The sequence below is a fragment of the Nicotiana tabacum genome, chromosome 11 (assembly GCF_000715075.1).
Source record: "Nicotiana tabacum cultivar K326 chromosome 11, ASM71507v2, whole genome shotgun sequence".
NCBI lineage: Eukaryota > Viridiplantae > Streptophyta > Magnoliopsida > Solanales > Solanaceae > Nicotiana > Nicotiana tabacum.
This window is the reverse complement of record NC_134090.1, coordinates 116,055,814-116,077,925: the sequence shown is the minus strand read 5'-3', so window position 1 is coordinate 116,077,925 and position 22,112 is coordinate 116,055,814.

Genomic DNA, 22,112 nt, shown 5'->3' with positions numbered 1-22,112 from the left:
AATCCCACGAAAGATGTCCAACTCTCTAGAAACCGGGACTGACGACGGGCTATTTTTTCGATAAGTTCGAAATAATAGCCTTTAAGGCTAAGGGCCTTCGCCAAATGAAGAGAGGAGTTCGACCTCGATCGAACGACGACGGGCTGTTATTTCGCTAAGTTCGAAATAACACCCTTTAAGGCCAAGGGCCTTCACCAAACGAAGAGAAGAGTTCGACATCGATCAAATGACGACAGGCTGTTATTTCGATAAGTTTGAAATAACACCCTTTAAGGCCAAGGGCTTTTGCCAAACGAAGAGAAGCGCTCGACCTCGATCGAATGACGATGGGCTGTTATTTCGATAAGCTCGAAATAACACCCTTTAAGGCCAAGGGCCTTTGCCAAACGAAGAGGAGAGTTTGACCTCGATCGAATGACGACGAGCTGTTATTTCGATAAGTTCGAAATAACACCCTTTAAGTACGATGGCCTTCGACAAACGAAGCGAAGAGTTCGACTTCGATCGAACAACGACAAGTTGTTATTTCTATAAGTCCAAAATAACACCCATTAAGACTAAGGGCCTTCGCCAAACGAAGAGAAAAGTTCTACCTTGATCAACAATGACATGCTATTATTTTGATATGTTTGAAATAACACCTGTAAGGCCAAGGGCCTTCGCCAAACGAAGAGAAGAGTTCGACCTCGATCTAACCACGACAGACTGTTATTTCGATAAGTTCAAAATAACACCCTTTAAGGCCAAGGGCCTTCGCCAAACGAAGAGAAGAGTTCAACCTCTATCGAACGACGACAGACTGTTATTTCGATAAGTTCGAAATAACACCCTTTAAGGCCAAGGGCCTTCACCAAACGAAGAGAAGAGTTCGACCTCGATCTAACAACGACAGGTTGTTATTTCGATAAGTTCGAAATAACACCCTTTAAGGCTAAGGGTCTTCGCCAAATGAAGAGAAGAGTTCGACCTTGATCGAACGACGACGGGCTGTTATTTCGATAAGTTCAAAATAACACCCTTTAAGGCCAAGGGCCTTCGCCAAACGAAAAGGAGAGTTCAACCTCGATCGAATGATGACAGGCTATTATTTCGATAAGTTAGAAATAACACCCTTTAAGGCCAAGGGCCTTCGCCAAACGAAGAGGAGAGTTCGACCTCGATCGAACGACGATGGGCTGCTATTTCGATAAGTTAGAAATAACACCCTTTAAGGCCAAGGGCCTTCGCCAAACGAAGAGAAGAGTTCGACCTCGATCGAATGACGACGGGCTGTTATTTCGATACGTTCAAAATAACACCCTTTAAGGCCAAGGGCCTTCGCCAAACGAAGAGAAGAGTTCAACCTCGATCGAATGACGACATGATGTTATTTCGATAAGTTCGAAATAACACCCTTTAAGGCTAAGGGCCTTCGCCAAATGGAGAGAAGCGTTCGACCTCGATTGAACGACGACATGCTGTTATTTCGATAAGTTCGAAATAACACCTTTTAAGGCCAAGGGCCTTCGCCAAACGAAAAGAAAAGTTCAACCTCGATCGAACGACGACAGACTGTTATTTCGATAAGTTCGAAATAACACTCTTAAAGGCCAAGGGCCTTCGCCAAATAAACAAAATGGGTTCGACCTCGATCGAACAACGGCAGGCCGACATTTCGATAAATTCAAAACAACGTCCCAAAAGGCCAACAACCACTAGAAGAAAAGAAAAACCGAAACTCATCAGACGAGTCTCTATCTTGCACCAAAGCTGTGAACGATTGAAATAAAAAGTAAAGTACATGGCAAATAGCGAAGAAAAGAACTTTTATTTATGTAAGGTCACAGTGCGGGCTACCGCCGCTTACATATGGCCCAAGCCAACCAAAGAAAAAAAAACAACAACAAACGACAGTCGACAAACAAAATGAAAAATAAAAACAAAGGATAACACTCTTCATTCGAAGTCATCACCGCCGTCATCATCACCACTATCATCACCGGATCCAAGAGGTTCCCCATTACCATCATTCGCATCCCCATTAGCTTCGGGCGTCGCCACATTGTACCCACAATTAATGCGAGCCTCACGAGCTTTCGCCCGCGCTTCTTCATAAGTAGCCTCGGTCATGGTGCCCGCCTCTCACAAACTCTTATATACGTCTCGTTGGGCTTCAACATAAACCCAGAGCTTATGCATTTGACGAGGAACGATAGCGGAAGATGACTCAACCTGAGCCCGTAATCGCTTATTTTCTGCCTCCAGGGCCGTGACCCGATCTCCCAGAACCGACTCCTCCTGATCAATCACGCCAATACGGTCCTTGAGCCTCGCCTCCCTTAGGGTAGTTGTCGCTCTCTCCGACTCCTGTTTGGACTGAAGTATGCAGATGGTGTTCTCCAGGGCCGCCGCCCTCGCCAAAGCCTCAAACTAGGCTCTCTCAATGTTCTCCAATCCAGCGACTTTGCTCTCCATCGCGGTAAGTTTTCTCATCCACTCCGTGCTCATTGCCTCGACCTTGACCAAGTTCTGGTCCATCCTCGACTACATCGACCTCAACCTACCCTATAAATGCTCGCACTCCGCTGCGACTCCCTTACCCAACTCTAGCTCCTCATCTTTAATGTGAAGTTGCTCCTCGCGTTCACTTTTGCTACAGATGGTCTGCAACAATTCCTGGTCCCTCTTCTCCAACTCCTCACCAAGAGCCCAATTACGGGGATCCATCCTCAGCCGCTTGTGCATCTCGCGACATCTATCACGGTAGCGACGATATTTATCTAACATCTTCAAGAAAACCTTTGCCCAGATGTTGGCCTTGCTAATGCTTTCCATTTCCACCATGTATGTCTGGAAAATAAAAGAACGGGGTTAAACTAGTAATTTCGAAAGGGGCGAAAGCATAAAACGAAAACAAAATGTAACGTACCCTCAAGCCCATGACGACCACCTCATCCCTCAACTCAGCATCGGGGACATCTCGAAGGGACTCGTTCTCAGCTTCGGAGCATAACAGGCTGAATTGCGGTACCAGATCTTCCCCATCCACCAAGAGATTAACGCCGGAAGGGATCTGAAGGATACGGGTCGAGCCCCCCACGTTAACCACCAAATGAGTGAGACCCTCCTCAAACATCCTAACATCGTCGAGGTTCAGGTCTGACTCAGACTCATAGTTATCAACCACCACTCCTTTTCCCCTTTCTACCGCTAAAGAGGGAGCACGACCCGCTGCAGAAGATGAGGGCACATCCGAAGTCATAATAGAAGCCCCAGAGGTCTGGTCCTCTAACATGACAAGGTGTTGATCACCAACAACGACAGGGACTTCTGGTTGAGCCAAGGCGGTGGCAGGAGTTTCTGGTTGCTGATCTCGAGCACCGACAACTTCGACAGTTTGCTCCACCCCTGTGGGGGGAGCAGTAGTAACATCCCCTCCGGGCCCGTCGGGGGAGAGTCGTCCAGATGAATTATTGTGGGGGGGCGTCATCTCAAACTCTACTCCCCATCTCTTCGATGGCCCTTCTTCTTCTCCAGTAGACGGTGATTCATCCATTTGGCGAACGACATTGGTCGGGACCTCATCCTGGGAAGCGACCCTCACTGGAGTAATCAAGGCCGCAGATTCAATCGAAGCGGCCCTCGACGAAGGTCGTGTAGTGGATACTGCGATAGGGCAAGCATATGCGACCGGCTGACGAAAGGCTAGCTGAGGGGCCCTTGCTCTCTGCACCCTCCCTGGAAACGACGAACGATGCATAAGAGGCTAACAAAAAAAAGAAGAGAGCATAGTAGATAAAGGCATCTTCCCACCTGTAAGGGGCCTGCGACTGAACCTCTCGTGAAAGGTCGACCACGTGTGAATCCCCACTGTATGAGGAAGTATGGCCTCCACCAGTTCACGAATCCCTTCGACAGGTAGAGGAGGCAATCTCTCAGCTGCAAAAATGAGGAACATTTTAGTACTCTAAAAAAAACGGTCGAACATTTCACTAACTAAAGTTGCAAACTTTATCGCGAAGTTCCATCTCTCGGGGACTCTCGTTGGGTCCGCTACAATGTGTTCGGTCTGCACATAAAAGTAGTTTTATAGAAACGACGGTTGGTCCGGTCGTCCATCTTCACCACCAGACCCCTCGACCCTCGAGTACGCATATGGATCATCGAATCGCATATTAGTTGAGGGGAAAAGATGCTGAGCATATGGCCCAAAGTGACCTCACGACCGGCAAGCTCCGCATACTTGAATAGCATAAGGAACAACTTGTACAGATAAGGCAAAAGCTAGGCGGGGCACACTTCGTAGAAATGACAAAAATCCACCACCAACATGGTAAGAGGAATTGTGTACCCAACGATGAAGGGGTAGGTGTAGAACACGCAATACCCGGGACGGTCAAAGTGAACTCTGTCGTTCCCCTCCACCTGATGCATATCAACGTAATTAGGGATTCCCCACCTTCCTTCAAGTCTACAATCCCCCTTTTTCTCACGACGGAGGCGACGGGTTCCGGTTCCGCCCCACCGCCAAAGCTGAAGTCAGTCACCTCTCTCTCTGGACGAGGCAAAATCTCAACCACTGAAGGAATCTCCTCATCCTCCGCCACTTCCACCCATCCGTTGACCTGAACAGAACTCTCCGGTGCCGGATTAGCAGGCAGGAAGATGGTCGCAAGAAGAATCACCGGCCATTTTTTAGCAAAAAATGCACCAAAGAAGCAATAAGAAAAAGAAATGGAAGATTTCAGTTAACAAGAAGATAAGTGAAAAATCGAGGTATCAGAAAAAGCTACATCTGAAGAACCCTCTCAAGCGAAAGATGATGTGAATCAATCAAATGACAAGTCTCCTCTATTTATAAGAGACATAAATTCCCCCGAGCACGAAACCCAAGAGTCGCCATTCGAATTTGATAGGGCATACATTGTTTCAGTCTCCCAGAAATGTGTGTCGTAATAATGCTCACCACGAACCAGCGCTTCAGTGCCAACCAATGTTTCGATTCTGAAACCGCCGCAACAGTCCGCGAGGATTGAGAGAACACTACCGTTCCATTTAAAAACCCACAGAATGCGACTAAGGAACGAAAAGTTATAGGCAAGATTTCTCTCGACTACGTAACGAGCATGATCCGTCTGTCGAGTCCGACGTAGGACGACCCCGACAGACGAGGGGACTAACTGTATTGGTTAAAATCTAACCACCACGACCAAGTTGCCCAATACCCCGCCTCAGTAACTGGGCAGTAGACGCCAATAGAGCCCACTCCAATTTTCCTCTATGACCTCCGACAGGTCAAAAAGAGTAACGCCTCTAAAAAAAGGAACACGACCGAGACACGCTAGCGACAAGAAAGTGTCGAGTCAAGCAAAGGGTACGGTGGCCTCAACTATATATAGTCAGAAAGAGCTCTTGAAAAGGGGCTTCTCCATTCCTACGAGAGAAAGGAGGACAAGAAAGCTCCTCCTTTGTATCCTAGAAAACAGGGAAAAAACCTTGTATAATACATGTAAGGTTTACTTTCTCATCAATCAATGAGAAAGACGATGTTAAATCTTAATAAGATCTATCATGTTTTTTTCGTCTTATATGCGTTCATTATCATTAACGTTTCAATCTGGAATTAATTATATTTGGCTAAGATTTACCCTTTATCTTTGATTGATTTGCTCAAAAACGTTTTAACATCTTTTGAGTCAAACATCGAGCCCATGATCTTCTGATCATATGGTAGCATTGTGTGATTGATCCTGCTGTAACCCAATGTGTTAAAAGTGCCAAATTCATACATATAAAATCGACCCACCCATATCATTGAACCCGAATTTAATATTTAACCTCCCACCTCGATTCTTTCTTCTTCCTTATACAATGTCTTTCCATGAAGTTAACTTCTTTTCTCAACAAAAATTCAAAATTATAGAACACAGATGCTATGGTATATCTATGAAATCTAGCAGATTGGCGCAAGTAGGGCCAAAAAATTATTATGCTAAAACTTCAAATTGGAAGATATACAATATTTTATATTTCCAAGTTCCGTTGAAAATTTACAGGGGAATATTCTTGTATAAACCTTACGGAATAAATTTGAAATTTGAAGAAAAAATTCTCTACAAATACTTTTTTTTTTGCTGCATAAATAAACAAATGGATAAAGGATCGAGCGCCTGGTTTCTTAATTGTCATTTTTATTTTGTTACGTTAGCGGAGAGGGAACTAATCAGAAGGTGCAATATTAATTTGTGTTCATTCTGAATTTCTTATTTAGAAAAGTTATTAGCTTCAGGGAAAGGTATATTGTACGAGGAAGAAGAAATAAATCGAGGTAGGGGGTTAATTATTAAATTCGGGTTCAACAATTGTAACGATCCGGCCAGTTGTTTTGAGAACTAACGCCTCGATCCCCTATTAACTGCTTTCCCATTATCTTTTTCTGCTATTGTGACTTGCCGGGTTGATTCGTTTTGAGTTTCGGAGTGTTTTGGGACACTCAGTCCCTAAATGAGAGCTTAAGTCTTAAGAGTTGGACCATAGTCGGAACAGTGTGAAGACGACTCCGGAATGATTTCCTTCGTGTCCGTTAGCTTTGTTGAGTGATTTTGGGCTTAGAGGCGTGTCCGGATTGTGTTTTGGAGGTCCGTAGCTTATTTAGGCTTGAAATGACGAAAGTCGAATTTTTGGAGGTTTGACCGGTAATGGAATTTTTGATATCGGGGTTGAAATCCGATTCCGGAAGTTGGAATACGACTTGTGTGCAAAATTTGGGGTCGATCGGACATGGATTGATAGGTTTCGGCGTCAGTTGTAGAAATTTGAAGTTTCAAGTCCTTTAAGTTTGAATTGGAGGGCGATTCGCGATTTTAGCATTGTTTGATATGATTTGAGGGCTCGACTAAGTTCGTATGATGTTTTAGGATTGGTTGGTATGTTTGGTTGAGGTCTCGGGGCCTCGAATGAGTTTCGGGTACTTAATAGATTGGTTTGGGAGTTGTTGCACCTTGTATTTTTGCACATGCGCATTTTGGACCATAGGTGCTGCGCCGCAGAATCGGCTAAGGAACAGAAGAACGAAATTTGGCCTAGACCAGCTAGGGCTGCAGATGCGGTAAGGAATCCGCAAAAGTGGAGGCGCAGAAGCGGTTGGGGACCGCAGGAGCGGGCTCGCAGGTGCGGTCCAAGCCCACATTAGTGTTTTCCGCACCTACGGTGGAATTCTTGCAGGTACGGCACCGCATGTGTGAAGAAGGGTCCACAAGTGCGGTTTTTCTGGCAGAAAAAGAGAGAATCCGAGGGTTTGGTGTTCATTCCATAAAATTCGATTTTGAGCTCGGAGGAATGTGATTTTTCGAGAGTTTTTCAGAGGAAATCATTGGGTAACGATTCCTAATCCTATTTTGATCAGATTTCATTAAATTAATGAATTTGAGTGAGGAAGTTGAAAATTGGGGGAAAAGTTCACCAACCAAAAATCTAAAATTTTAGCGGGATTTAGGCGTCGGATTTGGATGATTTTTGCACAAGTAATATCGTGAGTGAATGGCTGTTCATAATTTGTGACTTTTACCCGATTTCAAGACGTGGGTCCGGAGAGGATTTTTGGGCGTTTTTCTATTTTCTTGCCTTAGCTTTGATTTCATTAGCCAAATTAGTTTTTTGTAGATATATTGACGTTATGTAATTGATTTGGCTAGATTTGGGCCATCCGGATCCAGATATTCGTAAAAAGACCATTATTTCGGATTGATTTGAGCTTGGTTCGAGGTAAGTGGCTTGCCTAACCTTATGTGGGGGAACTCCCCCTCCCCTTAGGATTTGGTACTGTTTGATATATGATCACCGTGTACGTGAGGTGACAAGTACGTACACGGGCTATTTGTTGAAAAACCTCATTTTCATTAAGTAAATATTTGTTTTCCTTTAATTGAGCAACATTAGTATATGTAACTATCCTGTTTAGATTACAAAAGTAAGCCTACGTGCCTTAACTGTATTAACTACTTTAACTGTCTATCTGAACTCTGTGCAGCATGTTTTAGTTAAATTTCATGTTCCCTTGACTGGGACTTAACCCAAATTGTGGTTTTCTTGCTATGATTGCTATCTTTGTTTGGTTTAGCTACATATTTATTTTGGGACTATAGAACGGTATTCCGGGAGATCCCCCGGCACATTTACGTTTGGAACTACGAGACGGTATCCGAGGAGATCCCCCTACACATTTACGTTTGGGACTATGGGACGGTATCCAGGGAGATCTCCCTACACATTTACGTTTAGGACTACGGGACGATATACCAGGAGATCCACTGTTGTTATATCTGTGTACTGAGCTATTATTTTTCTGTGATTTCATTCTCGTTAAATTTTAGTATTTATCTTTACTGCAATATTTCATTCTGTCTCATTTTATTATATATATACCAGTAGGGCCCTGACCTGATCTCATGACTACTCGACCGAGGTTAGGCTTGACACTTACTAGGTACTGTCGTGGTCTACTCATGCCCTTTCCTGCACATGTTTTTCGTGTACAGATCCAGGTACCCTACATAAGTTACATTACTAGTGAGATGATACGACTGTAGAGACTTTGAGGTATATCTGCCGTGTCCGCAGACCTAGGAGTTCCTATCTACTCTTCCTCAAGTTTAAGACTTCTTGTATCTTTTTTTATTCGTTGATAGATTCTGGAGTTTAGAGTACTATTTTCTTTCTGTAGCTTGTGACTTATGACATTCCGAGTTTTGTGAGAGTTTGTGTACTAAGTGTAAGTGATTATTGTATATGCCGAGCGTCATCTCATTTCCCTGTTTAAAAATTTACTTATTAGTTGTTAGCTTTTATGTTTTCGTTCCTTTTTCCGCAAAGTTAGGCTTACCTAGTCGTAGAGACTAGGTGCCGTCACGACAGGTTCATAGAGGGAGAACTAGGGTCGTGACAAATTGGTATCAGAGCTCTAGGTTAATAAGAGTCATGAGTCCCAAGACGGGTTATTAGAGTCTCGCGGATCAGTATGGAAACGTATGCACTTATTTTCGGGAGGCTATGGAACTGTTAGGAAAATTCCACTTCATTTGTTTCCTTGTCGTGCGAGATTATCGACTTCAAAATTCTAAACTTTTTACTTCTATTCTCTCATAGATGGTGAGGACACGTGTTACCAGAAATGACCAGGCACCTGCGCCACCTACTAGAGTCACCAGAGGCCGGAGCTGGGTTAGAGGCTGAGGACCTGCACGTGGTGCAACCAGAGCACCAAGGCGAGCTTCTACAGAGGAACCACCAGTAGCTCCAACCGGAGCAAAGACACTTGATTTGCCTACTACGCCTACTACTACTACTACTCCAGCTCTCCAGGAGACCCTTGCACAGTTCATGAGCATGTACATCACTCTAGCTCAGGCAGGGTTGATTCCCCTTGCTGCAGACACACCTTAGGCCGGGGAGGAGCACAGACTCCCTCCACTCGCACCCTAGAGCAGCGGGTTCAGGTTGATCAGATCCTAAAGGTTATACCAGTACCTCCTATAGCCCCAGCTCAGCCCGAGGGTAGGGCAACAGTTTTAGAGGAGGAGCAACAGAGCTTGAGAGGTACAAGAAGTATTACCCTCCTACATTAAGTTGTCTAGCCTCAAAGGAAGCCCAGGGATTTCTGGAGGAGCGCCACCATATCCTCCGCACTATGGGCATAGTAGAGTCAAGTGGGGTTTTTTTCACTACCTTCCAGCTTCGAGGGGCAGCCTATCAGTGGTGGCGTACTTTTGAGTTGGACAGTCCGGCTGAGGCAACTTCTCTTATATGGACTCAGTTTTCGGACATATTTTTAAGAGAGCTTGTAGTAAGTCTCAAAAGGAATTTTTGAGTTTCAAATATATTAGCCAAAGTGGTTGGCATATTGAAACTATAAATGAAAAGAAGATTGAATATCTTCATATTACTATAATCATATTGGGTAAATATGAAAGGTTACCCGACTTTTCTTCTATTTATACTACAGATGTATAAGCATGATGATGGAATCACATGCCATAGTAAATTAAATGTTTACTAAAACAAATATTAGTTGGTACGACCGGTTGGCCATCCCGGTTCAATTATGATATGAAAAATGATTGAGAATTCACATTGGCATATATTGAAGAATTAGGAGATTCTTCGAGAATTCTCATGTACGACTTGTTCTCATAATAAATTGATTACTATACCAGTTAAGGCTGGGATTGAATCCTTGATTTCTGGAATGAATAGAAGGTGATATATTTATATGGGCCCAATCACCTGCCGTGTGACCGTTTATTATTATATGATTTTAATAGATGCATCTATTCTATGGTCACGTGTGTGTTTGTTATCAACTTGCAGTTTGGCTTTTGCAAGGTTGATTGCTCAAATTACTAGAGCACAGTTCTAAAATATAAAGTATGATGATTTATCTTGATAATGCTGGTTTAAATCAAGTTGATTTAACAGAAATTGTATGCCTCCAATTATAGCTAAACCATTTGTTATGAGAACAAAACTCCCAAATAAAAATTTGGTATGAGATGTATTATTTAATATACAACAACACTTGTATGCATCTAGCCAACAAGTTATGAAAAATTCTCCCTATCAAAATTGGTTCAGGGTCAGGAACCAAATAAGTTTTATTTAGAAATATAAATATGCTATATGATTTAATTGTCCCACCACAATGCACAAAAATGGGCTCCCAAAGAAAGTTGGGGATATTTGTTGGTGATCCCAATATTAGGGGGAGAAAATGGGCAGCTGAAAAAGTGATACGTAGAATGAATTATTATGAATACATCTAGATCCTCGTACAAGAAAATGTGAACTTGAAGTTCAAGTGATAATTCCATTTCCAAAATATTGTCAGGCTCATTTGCTGACCCAAAGCTAAATGTCATATTTTAGCTGTTAATGCTCCAAATAGAATAAAGTCCATAATGGACAGAGTTTTATTATACATGAAGCATAATAAACTAATCAGTTCCAAAGATAAAAACCCCTTGAAGAAGGAGAGGAGCAAATGTTTAAGATGGTCATAATAAGGAGACAAGTGCTTTAGAAGAGCACCATGATATAACACTTTATAAGACCTCATGGGATAGGCTCAAGTACCTGAAAATAATGAGATAAAGAGATCTCAATAAGTTATGTCTTTATTGGGTAACGATGAAACCGATATAAAATGATCATCAACGATATTGTTGATATAATCTTGAGCTCAAATCTGTCATGGAATTTGGACAGATAAATGATTGGCCAAATGAAAAAACACGCAATGAAAATTGACTTCACCTGAAAAATATGAAATTGGACGGATAGTCCATTATGCAAAAAGTGAAATGAAAATCAAGTCAATAGACATAAAGACGACTTGTGGCACACGACTTTCCATAAATATCCTGGCATTAGTTATATGGAGATAGGTTCTCCTGTGGTGGATGAAATTATTTTCAAGTTTTAATATGGCAATACATGAAAAACTTGATATGCGTATAATGAAAATCCTTGAAGGATTTAAACTGTAGTGAAGCATATAGAGGTTCTAGAATATTTTGTTAAATAAAGCTTCAACGATCCATGTATGACATATATGATTTGTTTTTGTATCTTAGTGCATAGGGTGCACTTATGTTTCTTGCTAGAACCTTGAGTATAATGTTATACTAGCAAGATTTAACTTTAATTTGATATGGAAACACTGGAATGCAATTAGTTATATATTACAAAAGGAATCCTTGATATAGATTTGTTTACTCTAACAAATATTGTCAAGGTTTTGTTGGTTATACAAATGCAGGGCATAGTTCGTTGTTCAAACAATCTATTTGCATGTGAGAGTGATGCCATATTATTACTCTACAAGGCAGTTAATTATTGATACGTATTCAAGTCATGCCAAGAGAAGCAACTGATAAAGGAAGTGACTCAACACACAATAGACGTGTGACTTTTCTTTGAAGAGATGATTCCAGTAATATTGAAGATGATGCCGCTTGTATAGCTCAATTAAAAGAAAGATATATTGAAGGAGATAAAATAAAGCACATTTCACCAAAGATTTTTTTAGAGACGATCTTCAATAGAAAGATGAAATGGATGTTCAAGTGATAATTTGGCGAAATAATTATACAAGCTTGGAATTCGTTGTCTCCGATAAATAAAGTGATGTTTTCATTAGGGGGAGGCACATACGTGCTACACTCTTTTTTTCTTAGCTGAGGTTTTATCCCACTGGGTTTTAGTAGCAAGGTTTTTAACGAGGCAACAAACAATGCGTATTACAAAATATGTGTACTCTTTTTCCTTCACTAAGATTTTTTTCCCACAAGGTATTTTTAGTAAGGTTTTAATGAGGCACATTATCTATGGACATCCAAGGGGGAGTGTTATAAATAATTATCTAGTCGTGGATGTCCATAACTCCTAAAGGAGTAATATCCACTACTCTTCTCCATTATCTCCATAACTCCCACTACTCCAATACTTATGGAGTTATGGTTGTAACTCCCATACCTCCATAACCTTCCCATGATCTTCCTCTATGATCTCAAATGTTTAATGTCATGTTTATGGCATTCTTTTGTATACCTCTATGTAATACTATAAATATAGGATGAGAAGTGATATTGTACACACTTGAATACATGGAAGAAATAAGAATCTCTTCTCTATTGCTCCAGACATTCTTGTCTATTTTCTTGTTTTATTACTTTGAGCTAAGTTTCGTAACATAAATTTATTATTATCTAAACGTGATATTTTAGGTGTGATCAATTGAGCAAGTAAATATCATAAATGAATAAGAAAAAGTGACATTCTAACTAGACCTTTACTATTCTTATATTTGAGTATATATAAGAACGGGAAGTATGAATCGGGACAAGTTGGGGTGGGGGTATGCTTTTGTATTTTTTCCCTCCGAGTGTCGTCTTTTTAAAGTGACTTTCGAGGGTGCCTCGCAAAAAGAAAAGTAGATACATTGGAAAATATGCAGAATAAAATATTAATATTAAATAAAATGGTTTTCTATGGGGCCTGGAGGAGTAGTGGGAACACGAGTAGTATGTGGTCCTCAACAGCGGACTGCAAGTGAGAAGTTGCTAAAAAGGTATTAGGGGTCTTGAAAGGGTACCCAGGAGGCCATAAAAGGGACTGATGGTGGAATGGATAGATCCAAGGAAAAGTGGAAGCCAAGAAAGCGGCATATGTGAAAGTAGTGGAGAGAGCCGAAGAGGATGTGAAAAGGACGAATATGAAGTATTATAAGAAGGCAAAGAAAGAGGCCAAGTTAACAGTCACAAAAACTAAAACTGCAGCGTTTGAACGCTTGTACGAGGAACTTGGACGCAGAGGTAGTGATAAGAAACTGTACATGGAGAGGAAGGATCGGGATCTTAACCAAGTGAGGTGAATCAAAGACAAGAAAGACAAGATATTGGTAGAAGAGACGTGTATTAGCTTAGGTGGCATGCATACTTCCATAAACTCTTGAACGAGAGCAGGGACAGGAATATCATGCTTGGGGAGTTGGAGAATTCAGATAGCTAGTGCGATTTTAGGTTTTGTAGGCATATTAAGGTTGAGGAAGTTGAGGACGTGATGCGGAAGATTAGTAGAGATAAGAAAAATGAGACAAACAAGATAACTCTTGAACGAGGATGGGGACAAGAACATCGTGCTTGGGGAGTTGGAGAATTCAGAGAGCCAACATGATTTTAGGTTTTATAGGTGTACTAAGGTTGAGGAGGTTCAGGAAGTGACGCGGGAGATGAGTAGAAGTAAGGCGATAGGAATAAATGAGATCCTAGTGGAATTTTGGAAGGACGTCGGGCAGACATGCTTGGAGTGGCTTACTGGAATGTTTAATGTTATTTTTTACAACGAAGAATATGCCCAAAGAATGAGAGTGAAGTTTGATGGTCCCGTTGTACAAGAACAAATGTGATTTTCCGAATTACAATAACTATAGGGGTATCAAGTTATTGAGTCACACTATGAAAGCTGGGGAGAGGGGGGTGGAGAGGAGAGTGAGGAGTATGTCTATTTCGGAGAACCATTTTGGATTCATGCTATGGCGATCGACTATATAAGTCATTCATTTTGTCAGGAGATTGATGGAGCAGTATAGGGAGGGAGAAGGACTTGTATATAGTGTTCTTTGACCTAGAAAAAGCCTACGATAAAGTATCGAGGGAGGTTTATAAAGATATTTTGAGGTTTGCAGTGTTTCAGTAGCATACACTAAGGTGATTAAGGACATGTATGTCGGAGCTAAGACTAGGGTGAATACTATGAGAGGATAATCGAATTAATTTCCAGTTATGATAGGGTTACATCAGGGATAAGCTCTTAGCCCATTTTTATTTTCTCTGATGATTGATTTACTCACACGACACATATAAGGAGATGTGTCATAGTGTGTGTTATTTGCAAATGACATAATGCTGCCTGATTGTCACGCCCCAACCTTGGGGAGCGCCATTGGCGCTCAACCGAGATACCCCGGTCGAGCAAGCCTACATAATTCCGTCTACCCAACTCACCCATGAATGAATAAAGAGGAGATACATTTCATTAATTAAACAATAAGAGGTCATTTGAACATCACCAGTTCATTGCCATAAGTTGCGTCATTAGCAAGTCTCCAAAATAGTACACTATACAATCATAGTTAAAGTGGAATAGGTGATACAATCACAACACTTTTAATTTAACTTTCCCAAAACAAGATACAACTCAAAATATGTCTACGAAGCCTCTAACAGAAACAAAGGAGTGCTACGTCATCGCCGTCAACAAGGCCTTGGCTATACCTCAAAATGCTATACACAAGGGACAAGAGATACTAGACCCCATGATAAATGATGAAAAATGCATATTTTTGAGTATATTTTCAAATTAGTTCTTGTGTAAGTCGCGGGAGTTTACGTGGTTTTCAAAGTGAAATATGCTCATTATGTGTTTCTTATGTGTAGGAATGAGTTTGGATGATAAATGATCAAAATATGACAATTTAACACAAAAAGGAAGAGATGGAAATAATTGGGAGCTCGTCCAATCTCGTGCGTGGCACGAAAATGGACGCGAAAAAGGAGAAAAATGAAGGCACAAAATAGCAAAGCAAAGCGTAGGCACGGATCGCTTCGCGAACTAAAAAATTGCAAAAGCTAAGTCCGCGTCTATGGTCGCGCGCTACACGAAGGCAGACACACCCTCCAATTCTCCTATCCGATTTTGGGTTACCTTGGACGGCCCTCCACCCTATGTAGGTCATATAAATACATCCTAAAATATAACTTTGGAGGAGGAGACACTACTTTAGGGTTACATAATACCTTTGGAGGCAAGAATACACTAGGAGCAAGGAGGAAGATTCAACCACGAGTTTTTCTTTTCTTCTTCCTATTTTCTATTGTTGGTTATGAATTTTAGTATTGTACTTTCACATAGTACTATGAGTAACTAATTTGTTATCTAGGGTTTTGATGGAACTTTTTGGAGGATGAATTCTTGTTAAGTTTGAATATAATTTAGCCTTTGAATTTCTTTACTTGTTCAACTACGTGCCTATTTTTATTGATTGAATGACCATCAATTTACTGTGCCTATTTATTATGTATTGCTTGGGAAATGGTACATATTTAGGTTGTTGTTGAACAACGTCACTCCTAACGTATATAAGGAATCAATATGGTGGGTTTAAAGATATGTTTAGGAATAACAAAGCCTTAGCGTGGTCATAGTGAGCGGTGAGATTGTGCCAGCTAGCGTAGTTCGGGAGAATATGCTAATAACTTATTGTAGTTGCTTGGGAGAGAATTACGACACCTGAAGTGCTCACGATCAGTAGAGAATAATTAGGTAAAATTATAGGAGACATAGCGGGAAAGATTATGATAATTGGAAAAATCATAACTCTAGACCTCCTTAATCTTTTCTCCAACTCTTAGTATCTTTAGTTGTTAATTTTCTATCTCAATTTGTTATTTAATTAGTTATACATAAGAATTTTCATATTTATAACTTAAAAATTGTTCGAACTTGTCTTCTTGGTGATAGTGAATAGTTGTAGCTAAACCTTAGTTCTCTGTAGGATACAACTCCGGACTTTTAGACCGGATTATATTTGCAGCGATCGCTTATCCTTTTTAGGACTAGAATAAAGTGGGGCTTACCAAGTCAGTTGAGGAGAGGGTGTACTGCTATCACTGCTCAGTGCCACCTGCTGTGGAACCACCTGCATCCATTAAAGATGCAACGCCCTCGATAAAAAGGGATGTTAGTACATATAAAATAATACTAGTATGAAAAACTAAACTCACCCTCAGTAGAACGAGTAACAGTACAATGAGAAAGAAACATGGAATCAATGAGGGCCTTAAACCATATTAAAGTATCAAGTTAGGAGAAAGGATAAATTTCAAGCAAGTTTTAATATTATAAGATGGAAGATCTTTAGTACCGATACACCACCATGATTTTTGCACGGAGTTCGATCTCAGCATGATCGGCTAAACTATCTCACCCCGAGACGTCCGCTCACAATACTACTATGTGCTCGACATGGCGTTCGATCTCATCCCGATCAGCTAAGCCGTCTCACCACAATGTCGTGTGGGTCGATGTCACCTCATATTTCGCTACCGATCATCTCATTCCATTTATGGGGAATTATCTCAACATATCAATCTCATCCCATATTCGGGGAAAACTCTCACCACCTCACACGGGGACTATACCCCTCACTCCTTCCTACACCGACACGTGTAGTTTCGGGGTTAGGTTATTTCAACCTACTCTTCCTCGGTGACTAAACGATACTCCCAAAGAATTTATTATATAAAGGGTTTACAACTCATTTCATAATCTTTCACACCTCTTTCCATTTCATTGACACTAGTAGTCGCAATTTTAATATCATTCTTGGCACGTCGGCCACATTTCATATTTCATACTCACCCTTATGATTTTCAAGCATTACCATGGATTATCATCAATAAGCAAATTTAAAATCAAACTTTAAGTACACATATGAGCAAACAAGGGTCTTGAGTACATTGAGTTCTCTCCTACAACTTCCGAGGACATCATGGGAATCGATTCTAAAAGATGGGTTTAGCCAACATACTTTGTTTGAGCTTCCTTGAATTACTACAAGGTTTCGAAACTCATAGAGACTTCAATCTAATTAAAGACACAACAAAATTTAACTATAATTAGGAAGATACTCGGAGTTTCAGCTCATTTGAGCATTTTATCAAGAACTAGGTGTGCAGTAAGGTTTCAAGGTCCTCCTATGGTGGGTTCCTTTACCCCACAATCGTCCCCACTTCAATAGGTCACCCACAATTTCTCCACAACCTCCCCACCACTTTTATTAACACATGCATGCATAAATAACAACTCTTATCCTCAAAACCTTCTTCTCCATTACCTATTCCCAACTCAAATTTCGAAATTGTAGGCTAGGGCTAGAATCTTACCTCTTGGATTAAGACCTTGTGAGTTTTCCTTGTGATTTCTCCCACTTTTGAGCAAGGATTGATGAACAATTAGCTTAGGGACTTCCCCTCTTACTCTATGGTACTTCTTCTCTCTAGAAATATCAGATTTTCCCTTTACAAATGGTCCCTAATGACTGTATATCAAAATAGGGTCGGGTTATGAAATAAGAAAAAATGAAGCCCCGATGCATTATGCGATCGCATAATAGGTCTGCGGTTCGCAGACCTATTTTGCAATCGCAGAAAGGACCGCAAAACCTCCTTACAAAATTTCTCGTGCTGGATTCTGCGATGGATGTGCGGCCCGTAAAATGGTTATGCAGCCGCATAGTTAACCATAAATCAATCTCCAAAATTTGCCTATTTCTCTGCTTCACTCTGCGGCTGATCTGCGTTCTGCAGATCAGTTCTGTGGTCACATAATGGACCACAGAAATGCCTGTTCTGCAACAATATTTCTTCCACTCCCAACGCTCTGTTCAACCCAAAAGGCCTGTAACGCGGCGAGCAGAATTTCTACAACCTCAAATGCATTAGCCTACCTTGGCACCACGAAATTCTGGATTTTAGTTGAAATTTTATAGGGCCTTACATCCTCTCCTGCTTACGATCGTTCATCCTCAAATGAGGGTCAAGATCCTTCATTAGCATCTAATGTGACCCAACTGTTACTTCACACACCAGCAGTTCCAAATTTTGACTAACTATCTAAATTTCCAAAATTTTTGCTAGAGTTTCCCCTGTAATTGGGCCTATTAACCTGCTAAAGAATCCTAAAAACAGTCGTAACAACATAACCACAACGCAACAATGTAAAAAAACATGGAAACAACATCCTCCACAATGCAATAAACATTACATTACCAAGAAGAAGTATCCCTAACATAAGTTGTACATGGGAAACATAATTTGTAGAAAGTTAGCTTTTAACATCATGGATACAATTACATAGATATTCAAATAAATTAGGATACTTCTCTTTCATCTCTTTCTCGGCTTCCTAGGTGGCCTCTTCGGCTTGTTGGTTTCGCCATAACACTTTCACGGAGGCAATCTCTTTGTTTCTCACCTTTTAGACTTGCCTATCAAGAATGACAACTGGAATCTCTTCATAAGTCAATTCCTCATTAAACTATATAGTCTGAACCGGAACAATAAGCGACGGATCTCTAACCACCTTCTTCAATATGGATACATTAAATACCAGGTGCACTAATGGCATCTCTAGAGGTAGTTCTAGCATGTAAGCCACCTGACTAGTCCTTTGAAGTATTCCATATGGTCTGATATACCTCGAACTCAATTTTTGTTTCTTACCAAACCGCATTACCCCCTTCATGGGGAAACCTTCAAGAATACCCAATCATCCTCTTGGAACTCCAAATCCCTACGACATACAACCGAATAGGACTTTTGACGACTCTGGGCAGTTTTCAACCATTCCTTAATGATCTTAACCTTCTCCATAGCCTCATGTATGAGGTCTACCCTATCAACTCTGCTTCCCCAATCTCGAACCACCCAATGTGAGATCTACATCTCCTACTGTATAGAGCCTCAAATGATGCCATCTGAATGCTAGCATGGTAACTGTTGTTGTAGGCAAATTCTATGAGTGGCAAATGATCATCCCAGCTACCTTTGAAGTCGAGAACACAAGCGTGCAACATATATTCAAGCATCTGAATGGTCCGCTTTGCTTGCCCATCGGTCTGTGGATGAAAAGTTGTACTAAGATTTACCTGAGTACCCAACCCTTGCTAAAATTTCTTCCAAAAGTTAGCTGTGAATTGTGCCCCCCGATCAGAAATGATGGAATCTGGAGTTCCATGCAACATGATTATTTCCTTAATATACAACCAAGCATACTGTTCCGTTGTGTCGGTAGCCTTAACAGGTAAGAAGTGTGCTGATTTCATGAGTCGATCCACAATCACCCAAATCGAGTCGAACTTGAGAGGAGTGCGAGGTAGTCCTACCACAAAGTCCATATTGATCATCTCCCATTTCCATATTGGAATTTCTATGTTCTGTGTCAACCCACTGGGCCTTTGGTGTTCGTCCTTCACTTGTTGACAATTTGGACATCTTGCCACAAAGTCCACTGCATTCCTCTTCATATCATTTCACCAGTAGACTTCCTTAAGATCATGATACATCTTTATAGAGCCTAGGTGCACGGAATATCTAGAAGTGTAAGCCTCGATCATGATTCTTTCCCGGAGACCATCCACATTTGGGACACATAGTCGCCCTTGGTACCTTAGCATACCATCATCTATGCCAAGAGAAAAACTCATGGTCTTATGTTTATGAATCCCCTCCTTCAACTTTACCAACAACGGATCGTCGTACTACTTCACCTTGACTTCTACAACCAACAATGATTCAAGCCTATTTTGCACAATCACCCCTCCTTCACTAGAGTCCTCAAGACGAACTCCCAAACTAGCCAACCGATGAATTTCCTTGGCCAACAGACTTTGATATGCCTCCATGTGAGCCAAATTGCCTATAGACTTATGGCTAAGAGCATTCTCCACAATAGTAGCCTTCCCTGGATGATATAGGATATCGATGTCATAGTTTACTAGTAACTCAAGCCATCTTCTCTGCCTCAGATTCAATTCCTTTTGCTTGAAAATATATTGAAGGCTCTTATGGTCCGTGAATATATCCACATGGACCCCATACAAATAACGACGTCAAACCTTCAATGCAAATACCACCGTTGCAAGCTCTAAGTCATATGTTGGATAGTTCTTCTCATGATTCTTGAGTTGCCTAGAAGCATAAGCGATCACCTTTCCATGTTGCATCAATACACACCCTAGTCCAATTCTCAAAGCATTACAATATACCACAAACCTATCCGTACCCTCTGGTAGGGTCAACACCAGTGCCGTAGTTAATCTTGATTTCAACTCTTGGAAGCTCATTTCACACACATCTGACCATTGGAACATAACTGCCTTGTGCATCAATTTAGTCAACGGAGAGGCATGAGTAGATAACCCCTCTACAAACTTTCTATAATACCCAGCTAAGCTTAAGAAACTGTGAATCTCTGTTGGAGTTATAGGCCTCGGCTAATTCTTCATAATGGCAATCTTCTACGGATCAACCTTAATTCCTTCTATAGAGACGACATAACCCAAGAATGTGACAGATTCAAGCCAAAATTCACACTTTAAAAACATTGCATACAACTTGTGCTGATATAGATTCTGCAAAACTGCCCTTAGATGATCAGCATGGTCCTCTCGACTTCGTGAATATATAAGGATGTAGTCAATGAACACTGTCACAGGAGAGTCGAGGAACAACTTGAAAACTCAGTCCATAAGATCCATGAAATCTGCTGGGGTATTTGTTAACCTAAAAGACATTACCAGAAATTTAAAGTGCCCATACCGGTTCTGAAAGCTGTTTTCGGAATATCCTACTTCCTGATCTTCAATTGGTGATACCCGGTTCTCAAATCAATTTTGGGAAATACTTAGCACCCTGCAATTGATCAAACAAGTCATATATCCTTGGCAGTGGGTACTTGATCTTGATCGTGACCATGTTGAGCTGCCGATAGTCAATACACATTCTCAGTGACCCATCTTTCTTCCTTACAAAAAAGGACCGGTGTGCCCCAAGGCGACACACTCGGCCGGATGAAACCCTTCTCTAACAAATCCTTCAACTGTTCCTTTATCTCCTTCAATTCTGCCAGTGCCATTCTGTAGGGTGGAATAGATATAGGCTACGTGCTTAACATCACATCAATCTTAAAATCAATCACCCAATCTGGTCGGATCCCAGGGAGCTCATCAGAAAAGACCTCCGAAAATTAATTCACCACTAGCACAGACTCAAGTACAGGTGCCTCAGCATCAGTATCTGTAACCTGGACCAAATGGTAAATACACCCCTTGTTGATCATCTTCATGGTCTTCAGGTAAGAAATAAACCTACCCTTCGGCATCATATCATCTCCCTTCCATTCAATAACTAGCTCATTTAGAAATTCAAACCTAACGGTTCTGGTTTGGCAATCAAGCTTGGCAAAACATGAATAAAACCAGTCCATCCCTATTATTACATCAAATCAGCCATCCCCAACTCAATGTGATCGGCCATGGTGTCCCGATCACGCACCATAACAACTCAATCCCTATAAACCCAAGTGGCCACAATAGACTCACCAACCGGAGTAGATACCGAGAACCACTCATGAAGTTGTTCCAATTCTATCCCAAATTCCATAGCAACATAAGGAGTTACATATGATAAAGTGGAATCGGGATCAATAAGGGCATATACATCATGATATTGGACAGTCAATATACCTGTGACAACATCTGGAGAAACCTCCGAACTCTAGCGACCCTTCATAGTAATGAAATAGCTGGGTCCTCCCGAACTCTGTTTACCACCCCTAGTTGCGGACCGGTCCGCGGGCAACTTTTGTGGTTCTACTGGTGGTGGTGGTAGTGGAAGGTCAGCATGCAAGGGAGATTTATCAGGGTCATCCCAGTCCTTTGCTCTGTCTTTAGTTAGTTGTCATGCCCCAATCCAAGGGGTGAGACCGGCACTCAGTGCCTCAACTATCCTTGAATATCA